Source organism: Mus pahari, chromosome 6 (genome assembly GCF_900095145.1).
Source record: "Mus pahari chromosome 6, PAHARI_EIJ_v1.1, whole genome shotgun sequence".
Classification (NCBI taxonomy): Eukaryota; Metazoa; Chordata; class Mammalia; order Rodentia; family Muridae; genus Mus; species Mus pahari.
The window spans coordinates 7,988,292-7,999,807 of NC_034595.1; the positions used below are offsets into that span (position 1 = coordinate 7,988,292).

The 11,516-nt window shown below is 48.0% G+C and overlaps 1 pseudogene; it reads left to right on the top strand.

Moving 5' to 3' along the window:
- The first annotated feature begins 7,226 nt into the window (after positions 1–7,226).
- Positions 7,227–7,351, top strand: LOC115064327 (annotated as a pseudogene).
- Positions 7,352–11,516: the final 4,165 nt, after the last annotated feature.

Below are 11,516 nucleotides of genomic sequence, written 5' to 3' on the forward strand. Positions count from 1 at the left end.
GCTCACATCTGATTCATAAGTATGAGGGAGGGAGAGAGAGAGAGAGAGAGAGAGAGAGAGAGAGAGAGAGAGAGAGAGAGAGAGAGAGAACAGATGCTAACTGGGAATACCATGGGTTTTTGACACTGCAAAGCCCACCCCCAGTGACACACTTCTTCCAGCTAGGCCACACCCCCTAATCCTTCCCAAACTGTTTATCATCTGGGGACCAAATGCTGAAACATATGAAGCTATGGGGGTTCTTGTCATTCAAACCCCATGGTTTTGGTGAAATTGTTTGACTTCTCCTCCCACTATGCTCCCCTTCTGTGTGTTGATGTGGTCCCCAGAGTCAGGCTTGCTTCTTCTGGACTGGCACTTAGACTCTGAGCTACAAACCCTTAGGGCACCATCATCCTTTGGACACTCAGCCTTTCCCTCCCCCTCTCCCTCTCCTTCTCCCTGTCCTTCTGTCTCTCCCATTCCTCCCATTTCCGTGGAAGAAAGAGAAACAAAAAGGAAAGAAGGAAAGAGAAAGAAAAAAGGAAAGAGAAAGAGGCAGAGGAAGGGAAAGAGAAAACAAGAAGGTGAGAAAGCAAAAGAGAAAGAGGAAATGGAGGGAAAAGAAAGAGAAATAGAGAAAGAAAGGGGGCCGGAAAGAAGGAAAGAGAAAGGGGAAGAGAAAGTAAAAGGAACAGAAAGAGACAGGAAAAGGAGAGAAAGAGAAAGGAGAGAGAAAAGGAAAGAAGGAGGGGTGGGAGAGGGAGAGGGGAGGGAGAGGAGGAAGAGGAGGGGGAGAGGGAGGAGGGAGAGGAGTGGGAGAGGGAGAGAGGAAAAGATAAAGCGGAAAGGCAGACCATTCAGCTGAGCTATGGAGCTGAGCCCGGCCCCCTGTGCACCTTCACTCTCTGTCCCAAGAGACACAATTAATACAAGGGCTTTAATGATAATTGCTTCTGTAGACAGGAGCTGCCTGCAGGAGCTCCTGCCTAGGTTGAGGGACAGAGACAAGGAAAGGTCTGCTTGGGAGGGGCTAGAGAGGCACTGGAATCAAACTTTCACATCATCGAAGAGCAGAAAGGGCAGAGGCCACGAGTTAACTGATGCTGGGGCCGGTGGCGGTGGGTTTGCTTCCTTGCTTTCTTGAAACTTTATTAAATAATTTCCAAGGCCCCTGCTTAGCTAAGAACTCTGGCCCTGCCTGGGTAGCCACCAGTGAGCCCGCCCCTCCCCACCTGCTTCCACCCAGCTGCCCGGCCAGCCTTCCCTTCTGGTACCCTTGTCCTTCCCTCACATCCAGAAGGAAGGTGTCCCAGGGGGGCTGTAATGCATGTGCAGAAACTTCTGCAGTGTACTTGACCTCCTTCTCTGCTGTCCCCATTCCCTTACTGAGCAAGGAAAAGAAACATAAGGACAGAAGTCATGGGTTTGCAGGGGAGCCAGGACTTGATCTCGACACCATCATTTCCTCCTGGTTAAGTCAGAGTCCTTCGAGTTCATGTTTCACTTAGACCCAGGGTTATTCTAAGCCTGGCATTAAGTAATGGTTAAGTAATGACACAAATGCCAGCTGCTAACAGTACCCTCTGTATTAGAGGCTATACAGAATTATGTGTGCAGGCTAAGGAATATCCAGAAATCATTTCACATGATGACATGTACCTTAGTGGTTCCTTCTAACCTTTCCCGAAGATCAGAATCTTCAGGAAGAAGGTAGAACTCTTTCTTTGTAGAAAATACAGATTTCTGTCAGGCATGGTGGTGCACGCCTTTAATCCCAGCACTTAGAAGTCAGAAGCAGGCAGATTTCTGTGAGTTCAAGGCCAGCCTGGTATACACAGTGAGTTCCAGTACAGCCAGGGCTATAGAGAGAGACCCTGTCTCAAAACAAAACAAAACAGATTTTTGAGTTCCTTTTTAGAACCAGTGTTTTCCCCCTACTGGGATGAGGGTAGTGAGCGCGGGATAAGCAGCTTAGAAGCGTTCCCTCTGCATCCTGTCTGCAGGTCTGGGATGCTGGGCTGTATGATCTCGTCAGGCTCAGGTGCTGGCGTCCAGAAGAGGAGGGAAGAATGGGTGAGGGTGGGAATAGAGGCATTCAGTAATTTACTGGGCGAGAGGCTGGAGCCTTTTGTCAAACGCTGGGCAACTTGGCTGTTGCTATTAGTCCTGGCAGTGAATCAGTCAGGAGCCTTCCCACGAGGCTGCCCTTCTCCTTGAAGATTAATGTCTGTCTTCAGCCAGAGCTGCCCGGGCAAGAGGAAGTCAGAGTGCTGAAACCTGACAACAAGGAAGAGCCTGGAATTAGTCACAGCAGCTGCCAGGGCCAAAGTGTGCGGAGGGGCAGAGTCCTCTGGGGGAGGTTGGACATCAGTGACAGTTTCCTCAGCACTCCTTGTCTCTGGTGGGTGCTGGGCCTGTCACTGCCCAACAGTGGAATTCGTGGATGGCTATCCAGAGTAGACTCTCGAGGCAGGCTACTTACTTCATGAGCATGGTCCCTCTGCTATCAGAGCTGAGCTGGGTACTTAGCCCACTCACATGCAGCACATGCTCTCTGTCTCTTTGTCTGTCTGCCTGCCTATTTGTCTGTCTGTCCATCCATCCACCTGTCTGTCTGTCTGTCCATCCTGTCTGTCTGACTCCCTGGAAAGACGGCTTCACGATGTATCTTAGCCTCACTTTGAATTCACTTTATAGCCTAGGCTGGCTTCAAACTCACAGAAATCCTCCTGCTTCAACCTCCTGAGTGTTGGACCTATAGGATGTCTGCTCTATTCAGGTCTGGTGGTTCCAACCCTTCTGTGGTATTTCCAGTCGTCTTTCTCTGTGTGTCTGAGCAACCAGGTCTGTAGTATGGTGGTACCACATGGCAGAAGAATCCAGATTCTGGACACCAGTATGAAGAACCTTGCAGACCTGCGTCATGCTGTGACACCAGACAGGATGGCGTCACTAAGGTCATCGAGTTGTTACTATGGTCAGTCATCCCTATAAACTGGTGATCCTGTGGTGATGTCCTTAGCCCAGTTCACTTCTGCTGTCCCTATAGCTGGGACAGGGCCTGGGTTTGAGTAGGTGGATTAGCTGACGCGTAGTCACAAGCGCTGGCTGTCAGAGTGGGGCTGGTGACCTCTGCTCTTGGAGGAAGGGGCATTAATAATAAAAGCACAGGTTAGGAACCACATGGTCTTAAACCATCAATCTTATTAACTGTGCATAAGGCTAGACCTTGGAGACCCCCAGCCATCCCATCTGTAAAAGGAGCTTAGAACCTCCTGTTTGTTGAAGATTAAATGACATTTTTGACACAGCTTGGTTCTTACCTGTGACTCTTCCCAACTGTTTTCATAGGTTATTTTGTGCAAGCAGGGAAACATAATTTTATTATGATTTTGGCCTTTCTTATGGGCAGAGAATTTGGTGATTGTGGGGTTTCTCAGAAGCAGGGAGACTAGACATTAGTCAGACCTCAGGGGTCACTCTGTTCCCCAGCCTGTCCTTCTCTGGGCCATTCTTCCTTTGTCACTTGCCACCTAGATCAGTTCACGCCTTTCCTCTGTGGGAAGTCCTTTTTCCTAGAGATAGACAGAATGAATCCAGGTCTCCAGTGTTGGGGAGAAGAACTTCGCTCTCTCTATTACAGATAAGCCATTATCTGACATACATTCCTGAATGCCACCTAGTCCCTAGATACCACCTATCCCCTAGAAATCATCTAGCCACCAGATGCCATCTAACTCTTAAATGCCACCTAACCCCTAGATGTCACTTAGCTACTAGATATCACATTGCCACTAGATGTCACCTAGCCCCAGATGCCACCTATCCCCCAGATGCCACCTATCCCCCAGATGCCATCAAGCCCCTAGATGCTACCTAGCCATTGCATGCATAGCCCTTAGATGTGTCCTAGCCCCTAGATGAGGTCATAAGCTCTCTTCATAATTACCTGATATGCATCACCTGGAAGACTGTTCCGAGCCCAGATCTCTCAACACTGACAGTACTTTCTCATACCTCCAAAATGAGTGAATAGCCAGTGACTGGGGACTTGGAGTCCATCCTATGCTGATGTAGTCCCCAGCTAAGGATGAATTGTTCCCCATACACTGGCTTTTTATTTGCCATTGACAACAGCTGTCAGTTACAGCTCACATTCTACTTGCAGGAATTGTCTTAAAAAGCTTGGCTGCTGGCGTGACACAGGCGCTATTATAACCCCATAAAGAAGAGGATCAGAGAGGACAGACAAGTAACTTCTCTAAGGGCACACAGCCAGTGGGGTAGGGGCCTTGGGGTCTGAGCCCAGCTGATTGACGCTAGCCATGGAACTACTTGCTACAGTACTTCCTGGGTCGCAGCCACAAAGGTAGAAAAGCCCACTGACGGTCTATCGCTGGAGGATTCCGGCTACGTCCTCTGCTGCTGTAGTTTCAAATGGTACTTTGTAGACAACGTGGAATGCTGGAGGCCAGGGGACCAAGGGCGATACGGAGAGTCTAGTAAGTGTGGTCAGGGGACTGGGGTATGGAGGAGGCTGCAGCTCCTTCTAGCCTCGCTGTCTGGGCATCTACCTTGATTTGCTGTTTTCAGATCCACAGGAACCTGCCTGTCAAGCTGACACGTGTTGAGCCTGCACCTTGCTGCCTCTTTGCAGCCCAAGGGGTTGGCTCCTGGCTCCTGGCTTCTGGCTCCTGGCTCCTGGCTCCTGGCTCCTGGCTCCTGGCTCCTGGCTCCTGGCTCCTGGCTCCTGGCTCCTGGCTCCTGGTTAGGTACATAGTAGTTCTTTCCAGCCTTGGGCCCACCCTGACATGCCTTCCCTTAACTGCGTGTTTGAGGATCCCTCATGAACTCTCTACAGCCTTTCTCTGGCACTCTCCTTAAGCCCCCATGCTCCTGTTGACTTACATTTTATGTCATTTAATTCATCATAATAGCCCTCCTCAGTCTGTTCCAGTTTGTTCCATCCCAGAAATTCCTTCCTTCCAGTGGCTGCCGATTAACGATTAACGTGTTGGGAAGAGCCTGACACATAGAATCTCAAAAGCCAAGTAAGTGTCTAGCCATAGTGCCCATCCAAGTCTCAAGGAAGAGAGGGCAGAAAGAAGGCTCGAGCCCAACAACGTGGGATGGACTATAAAGTGTGGCCTTAGGGGTGCGTCATGGCTGCTACTAGTGAATCCACAGCAACCTGCAAAGGGTCTGCACAAGACCGAACAGGTAAACACTGAGTCATAGATGCGGGAGGGACTCGTAGGGTCCCACTCCACACAAGGGAACCAAATGCATCGGGGAGCTGCTTGGAATGAAGACAGCGTTGTCTTCAGTGATGAATTCTCACACTCCACGGTGCAGCTTCTCACTCATGCCAGGACAAGATGCCCTGCTTAAACGCAGTGGGTCTCAGAGCAAAAGCAAAGCCAAAGCAAGAAGAAAGGACTTCTGGCGGAGACTTGGGAGGAGCTGGGGACTGGTAGGTGTGGGAAGAGGGGAAGGGTATAGAGGGGACTGGTAAAATAGCTCAGTGAGGCCAAGCCTTGACCTGAGTGGTGTTCCCAGAACCTACATGGTGGGAGGAGAGAAGCGACCCTCACATACTGTTCTCTGACTTTCACATTTGCAGGGTGTCGTGAGCATTCCTACATCATAAATGAATGAATGAATACACAAATGTTTACAAAAGAGAAGATGTAGAGGCAAGTGTGACCAGGATGTATCTTAGCCATATATGGAGTTGTCAAAGAATAAATCAATGTAAAGACCCCAAGTGTAGGGATCATTCACTTACTAGGTCAAGCTTTAGTTTCCTCGTCTGTCAAGTGGGAAGGACTTGCCCAGGAGAGTGGTTAGGACTGAGAGAGATGTATGCAAAGGGACACAGCATTATGAAAGGGTCCACTGGCTCTGCTGAGCACTGTTCTTCAGGATTATCTCCATCTGTAAGTTCCTCCCCTGATCTTGCCGCTCGCTCTTTCGCTCTGCCCCCTGGTAATTCTCTGTAGCAGGAGGTTACGGTAACAGAATGGCTCCAGGCTCCTCTGGTCAGACAGGGCCTGATTTAAATTGCCTGACCAAAGTGTCGCGGCAGCGCATCTGTTCCTCTTTCCTACTCAAAGTGGGATTTCCCCAATGTCATTTAAGTATCGCCACCAGGGCCTCTTCAGAGGTAGCAATAACCTGGGAGTTCTAAAGTTAGCTATAGTAGACTTGGGCATCGTGGCTCACATCTGTAATCCCAGAACTAGGGAGGTAGAAGATTGTTGTGAGTTTGGAAGCCAACTTGGACTACACACCGAGCTCCAGAAAACTGGGGCTATAGAACGAGGTCCTGTCTTATAAAAGCTAAGAAAAAAATGAACTTTAACTAGAGTAGCATATATATTCACAGAAGGAAATTGTCTAGTTATTGTTATTTGTGTTGGCCAAATCACCACTAGATTACCATTTGGGCCCAAAATTAGTAGCCTCACTGGGAGGTGGACTGTCTTTACATTTGCAAGTCCGGTTTGAATACTTATTTGAGCTTTGCTTGATCCTGAGAATAACCTAGAGTGCACAAGGACGTGCCGTTTTCTTGTCCCTGTTTGCAGGGGATGAATCAGTCCCTAGGAGACTCTTATGAGGCAACTTGGGAAAACACTGATTTTTCTGTCTCTCAGAAAATTTTTTTTCATAGTTGTGTTAGGATTCTTATTTCTTTCTAAATAGTAGCTGACTTAAAAGCCATCAAGCTTAGTGCATAACTAATACATCCACATCACACGTCTCTCTCTCTCTCTCTCTCTCTCTCTCTCTCTCTCTCTCTCTGGCAATAAAAAAGTGTACATTGTGTTTATGTAAGTGTGTGGTGTGTGCATGTAGGTAGTGCTTGTGTCTGTATCTGTACACTCTAAAAGTTAAGACACTTTCCACTGTAGGTCAGAAAAACAAGTATAGGATATTGGGTTATGAAGTTAATTCAGCCTCTAGAGTCTTCCTGTTTATCCTTTACTTATGAAAACAAAAAAGGAAGATGAACTCCCTTGCTTTTCCTCATTCCCCAGAAGGCTTTGCTCAAAGAAACAATTCCTTGTGTCTACAGAAGAAACTGTGACTATTAGAAGCTAGATTACCATTTCAATGGCTTCTGACATTGAGGGGTTTTCAAACCGTTTCAGTAAGGCTGATTTGAAGATTCAGACTAAAAGCAGGCACTGTAGTGGGTGTCCCTCTACATGATCTCATTTAAATTCAGAGCAGTTTCCCCTGCCCCCAGAAGGGTTGCAGGTGTGGCTGCTATGTCACACGTGTGTCGGTAGGTGGCAGAGAGGCTATGTCACCACTCAGCATTCTGACCTGTGAACATCTGAATCATTAATATCTCAACACTCCCTGACAAAACAAGCCTGAGAAGACCACCAGCTCAGCACCAGGCAGGCCCGGACAGGAAGCTCTTCTGAGACAATGACCAATCCAGCACTGCACAGGCCCTAAGGGCTCCCAGGAAGCTGGAGACTAGAACAACCCTGCCCTGTGACCGTGGTCCCTGTCTGGAGTGAACTGGATTTAGATGACCCTTGCATGGAGCTCCAGGGAGAGGACCTGGGCAACCTGTGAGCCTATGATGACCACCAGTTTGGAGCCATGGAGCCCAGACAGGGAGCTAGCCTGAGATAACCATCAGTTGGGCACTGCATAGACCTGGGTAGGGGTGGGGCAGACCATGCCTGAGATGATCCCTGCCTAGTGTGGTAATTCACAAGTGAGGCACAGCTCTCACTGAGATGCCCTCAGACATTCAGAGACCTCAGGTACTACTTAGAGGAGCACATAAGTGTTAGAGAAATGGAAGAGAAAGAGAAGCAGAAGGGTAAGTGCACAATGAAGAGAGGCAACACTGGAGATTTGAGGGTAGTGAGGAGCGAGCGGCCTGATGTGAGTAGCCAGTGATGCCACCTGGGATCACGGTGGACTCCTGGCCTGGGCTCCCGTTGGGGCCCATGTCTGGGTCTGTAGCCCTAAAGCATTGGGGGGGGGATGTTACCACAAAGGACAGGTGGTCATCCCTGGTCTGGGACGTGTTGATGTCTGAGGGCTGTGTAGAACTGGCCTTATCGCTTGCCTGGACATCCCGGGAAAGCCAGCCTTGGGGGTGTGAGAGCATGAGAGCTAAACCCACCACTAGCCAGCTGCAACACCAGGGAGATCTGGCTCCTCACATTCTCCAGGAAGCACAGTAGAGTTGCCCCTGTTTTTGAGAGTTCTGGGTGAGCATGCCCCTCCAGAGTATCTGCCTGGCAGAGCTAGCCCTGCCACTCATCTCCCCTGCAGTGGCATGGATGAGGGAGGGATATTCTCTTCCCTCTTTCCCTTCACAACGGGGAGACCTGGCCTTGGGGTCTTGAGAGTAAGAGAGCTGGCCCTGCCCCTCACCTGCTGCAGCACTCAAGAGAGTGGGCCCTGCCCCTTGCCTGGCTGCACAGTAGAGCTGATCTTGATGGTATAGGCACAGATGACCTAGCCCTGAGGGCACGAGAGTGAGGTAGCTGGCTCTGCCCCTTGCTGATGGTGGCATTGGATGGGCCAGCTAGTGCAGGGCAGGAGATCTCCCCATGTTGGTGTGGGTGCATAGAGCTGTGTGGGCTGACCAGCTTAGACTCTCCTCAGGCCCAGTTCCAAGTCTTTGAATTGGCTCATTTGAACATCTCGACTACTGCACACAGGGGCCAGTCCTACAGATCCCAAAGCTATAGGATCTCCATGACACAGGACAACAACAGGGTATCTGAGAGGAGCCCCAGTGAGGATCCAGCGTTGATAGAGTAGCAGAAGCCAGAGGCCCTAAGCCAGACTAATGACTCATTGCTGTGAACATTTGCAAGTAAAGCGGGTACGGACACACTGTGACACACTGCAGCTTCCACAATGAGATTTTTTTTTTTATTATTCCTCTATTGGGGGACACGGAGGTTACAAGGGTGGAAGGTGGGTACAAGAGGACAGGGAGATCAGTAGGATTGGGGGGCATGATGTGGAATTCACAAAGAACAAATTAAAAGTTTTAAAAAAGCAGTACTATGGGGGGATTGCTACCATGATTTTGTGGTTATGCAAATGAAGGATGTGAGAGTTTAGGGGTTGTGGAGAAATTCATGCTTGCTTGGGCTGTGGAGTGCTGTGGCTTCTCTAAAATCCTTCAAAAAATCCTCAGTATCCCTGGAATGAAGCTTCTTAGAATCTCAGACATTGCCCTTGGGTGGACTCTTTATTATTTTTGAAATTAACTATTAACTTTTCGATTGTGAACTGTTAACGCACAGGGACTCTTGTGGTGACACGGGAAGAAAATAGGCTTTTGTAGTGAGGTAAAAACAAAACAAAACAAAAAACACTACCTAGGAGTCACATGGCTTTGATTAAGACACTGATATTTTCTAAAGCCCAGCCTCTAAACGATGAAGACAAGAGTGCCCGATTCACGCCTCAGGCACGAGCGGGTGGAGCAAGCGATTGAAAAGTCTACATGTCAAGCTCACGGTTAGCACTTAATAAAGTTTAATTTTGTCTTCATTCTTATTTCTGGTCACCAATTGAATAGCCACCTATTATCACACATTTCTTCTCAGACTTTCTGCTAACCTTTCCACAGCGATAACCTTTCTTAGTGATAATATTTAAATATATACACGATGTGGGGCTAGCAGTAGAGCATAGCAGGAGAACACGTGCCTGAAGGCTTGGGTTGAATCCCTAGCATCAAATACATACGTGTATATGCAATAAGTACTATTTATTGTCTTGCATATGCTTTATCTTTGAATTCTCAGCTTAGCGTTATGAGGAGAGCATTATTACTAACAGGTTTAGTTACAGAAGGGGCAACATCTAAACCTATTAACTTCGAGCAGCTTAGTATAGAAGTGCAGAACTGAGACTTCTAACTGGGTTGGTGAACCAGAGGAGAATGGAAGAAATAAGTTGTAAGCTGAGTCTGAAAGCCTAAGCATTTGTCTAGCCTGCATGAAGCCCAGGTTCAATGCCTAGTATGCAAGTATGATGGAGTGGGATGGAAAAAACTCTAATTCTATAAGGAACAAATCCCATAAGACTCTACATTCACACACCCTGAGACCTTACAAGATTAAATATGTACACGTGCCGGGGCTTCCTGGTTGTTGAAGTGGCTCAGGTCTACAGTTTCTGAGACTGACATTCTGATTTTTCATACTGGTCAGTTTTTCTTTAGTACCCACTACTACTTGATATTAAATCACACATTTAGATGTTTGCTTGTTATCTATTTTCCTCCAATAAAATGAAACAAAACAAAGCAAAACAGAACACCAGGACGACCACAGCGTGGGGTCTCTGCTTTGTTCCTGTTGAATCTCTTTAGGCTACTATTGGCAAGTGCAAAATAGATGCTCGCAACTAATTCTGAGTAAGGGAATGACAGTCTTGTTGGGTGTGGAACACATACTGTGATACTTGGAATGTTTTTCTCTTTACTTTGCTTAACACGTATTTCATGCTTATACCCATCAAGTGCCCCACAGGCCCTGGGAATGGAGTAATTGGTATTAGACATCTCACCCCTGCAAGAAGTTGTAAAGGCCACTGGCTGAATTGGTTGTGCTTGCGTCCCAGTTCGGGCATATGGCAGATATTTAGAGGTACTTGATAGGAGAACGAGAGGCTCAGCCTGTGAGGAATGCAGTCTTATGATGTGCAAAGGAGGAGATGGAACCATGTGGTTTTGATTCAACAGTGCAAGTAGAAGGCCAGGCTTGTGAGCAGGCAGGGCACACTTCTCTTTAGTGATCACAAAGACAGGCCATAGGTTGCCATGGGCTTTCACCTGACTCTGTGTCCTTTGAGGACAGGCATGTGTCTGTTTTTAATCTCAGTGTCATTGGCACCTGCACATGGCCTGGCTGAGAACCATGGGAACTCAGTCCATTCATGAATGGACTCCGAAGCCCATGAATGAATTCCAATGAACAATTTCTGTAAAAGTGTCTACAACAAACTTCCTTGAGCGTTTTATCCACTGTGAAGTTCCGTGTTCCCCACATTTTAAAGTCGGTGCAGGACAGTGATTGTCTTTAAAAGCTTACTTGAATCTTCCCCTTCCCCTTTGTGGAGTTTGCAAACCAAACATTCACGTAGCTTCCCATTTCCCAGTGACCTGGCTAGTGTTAATGGCCACCCACGGAGGGTGATGGTACTTAAAGCTTTTGTTCTTTGGGTTTGAGTATTGGGTTGTCTGGTCAGTTTTCATGCATCCATACAAGTAGACGGAGAAACACTAGCTTGCTGTCTAAGACGATTTTTTTCACCATGACTGGAGTAAGAAACGTGCGGGCATCAGTGAAGGACAACTTTAGATCTCTGCCTGTGAGCATTCACCGAGAGAATAAACGGAGTAAGGAAGACATCCTGTGCACGAGAGCAGCACTATCCCGTGAGTTGGGATACTGTAATATCCAAAATAAGTTCAAGACCACCTAGCCCCTTCCCCTTTGAAGGGACTTTCAGAAACAGCGGTCAAAATG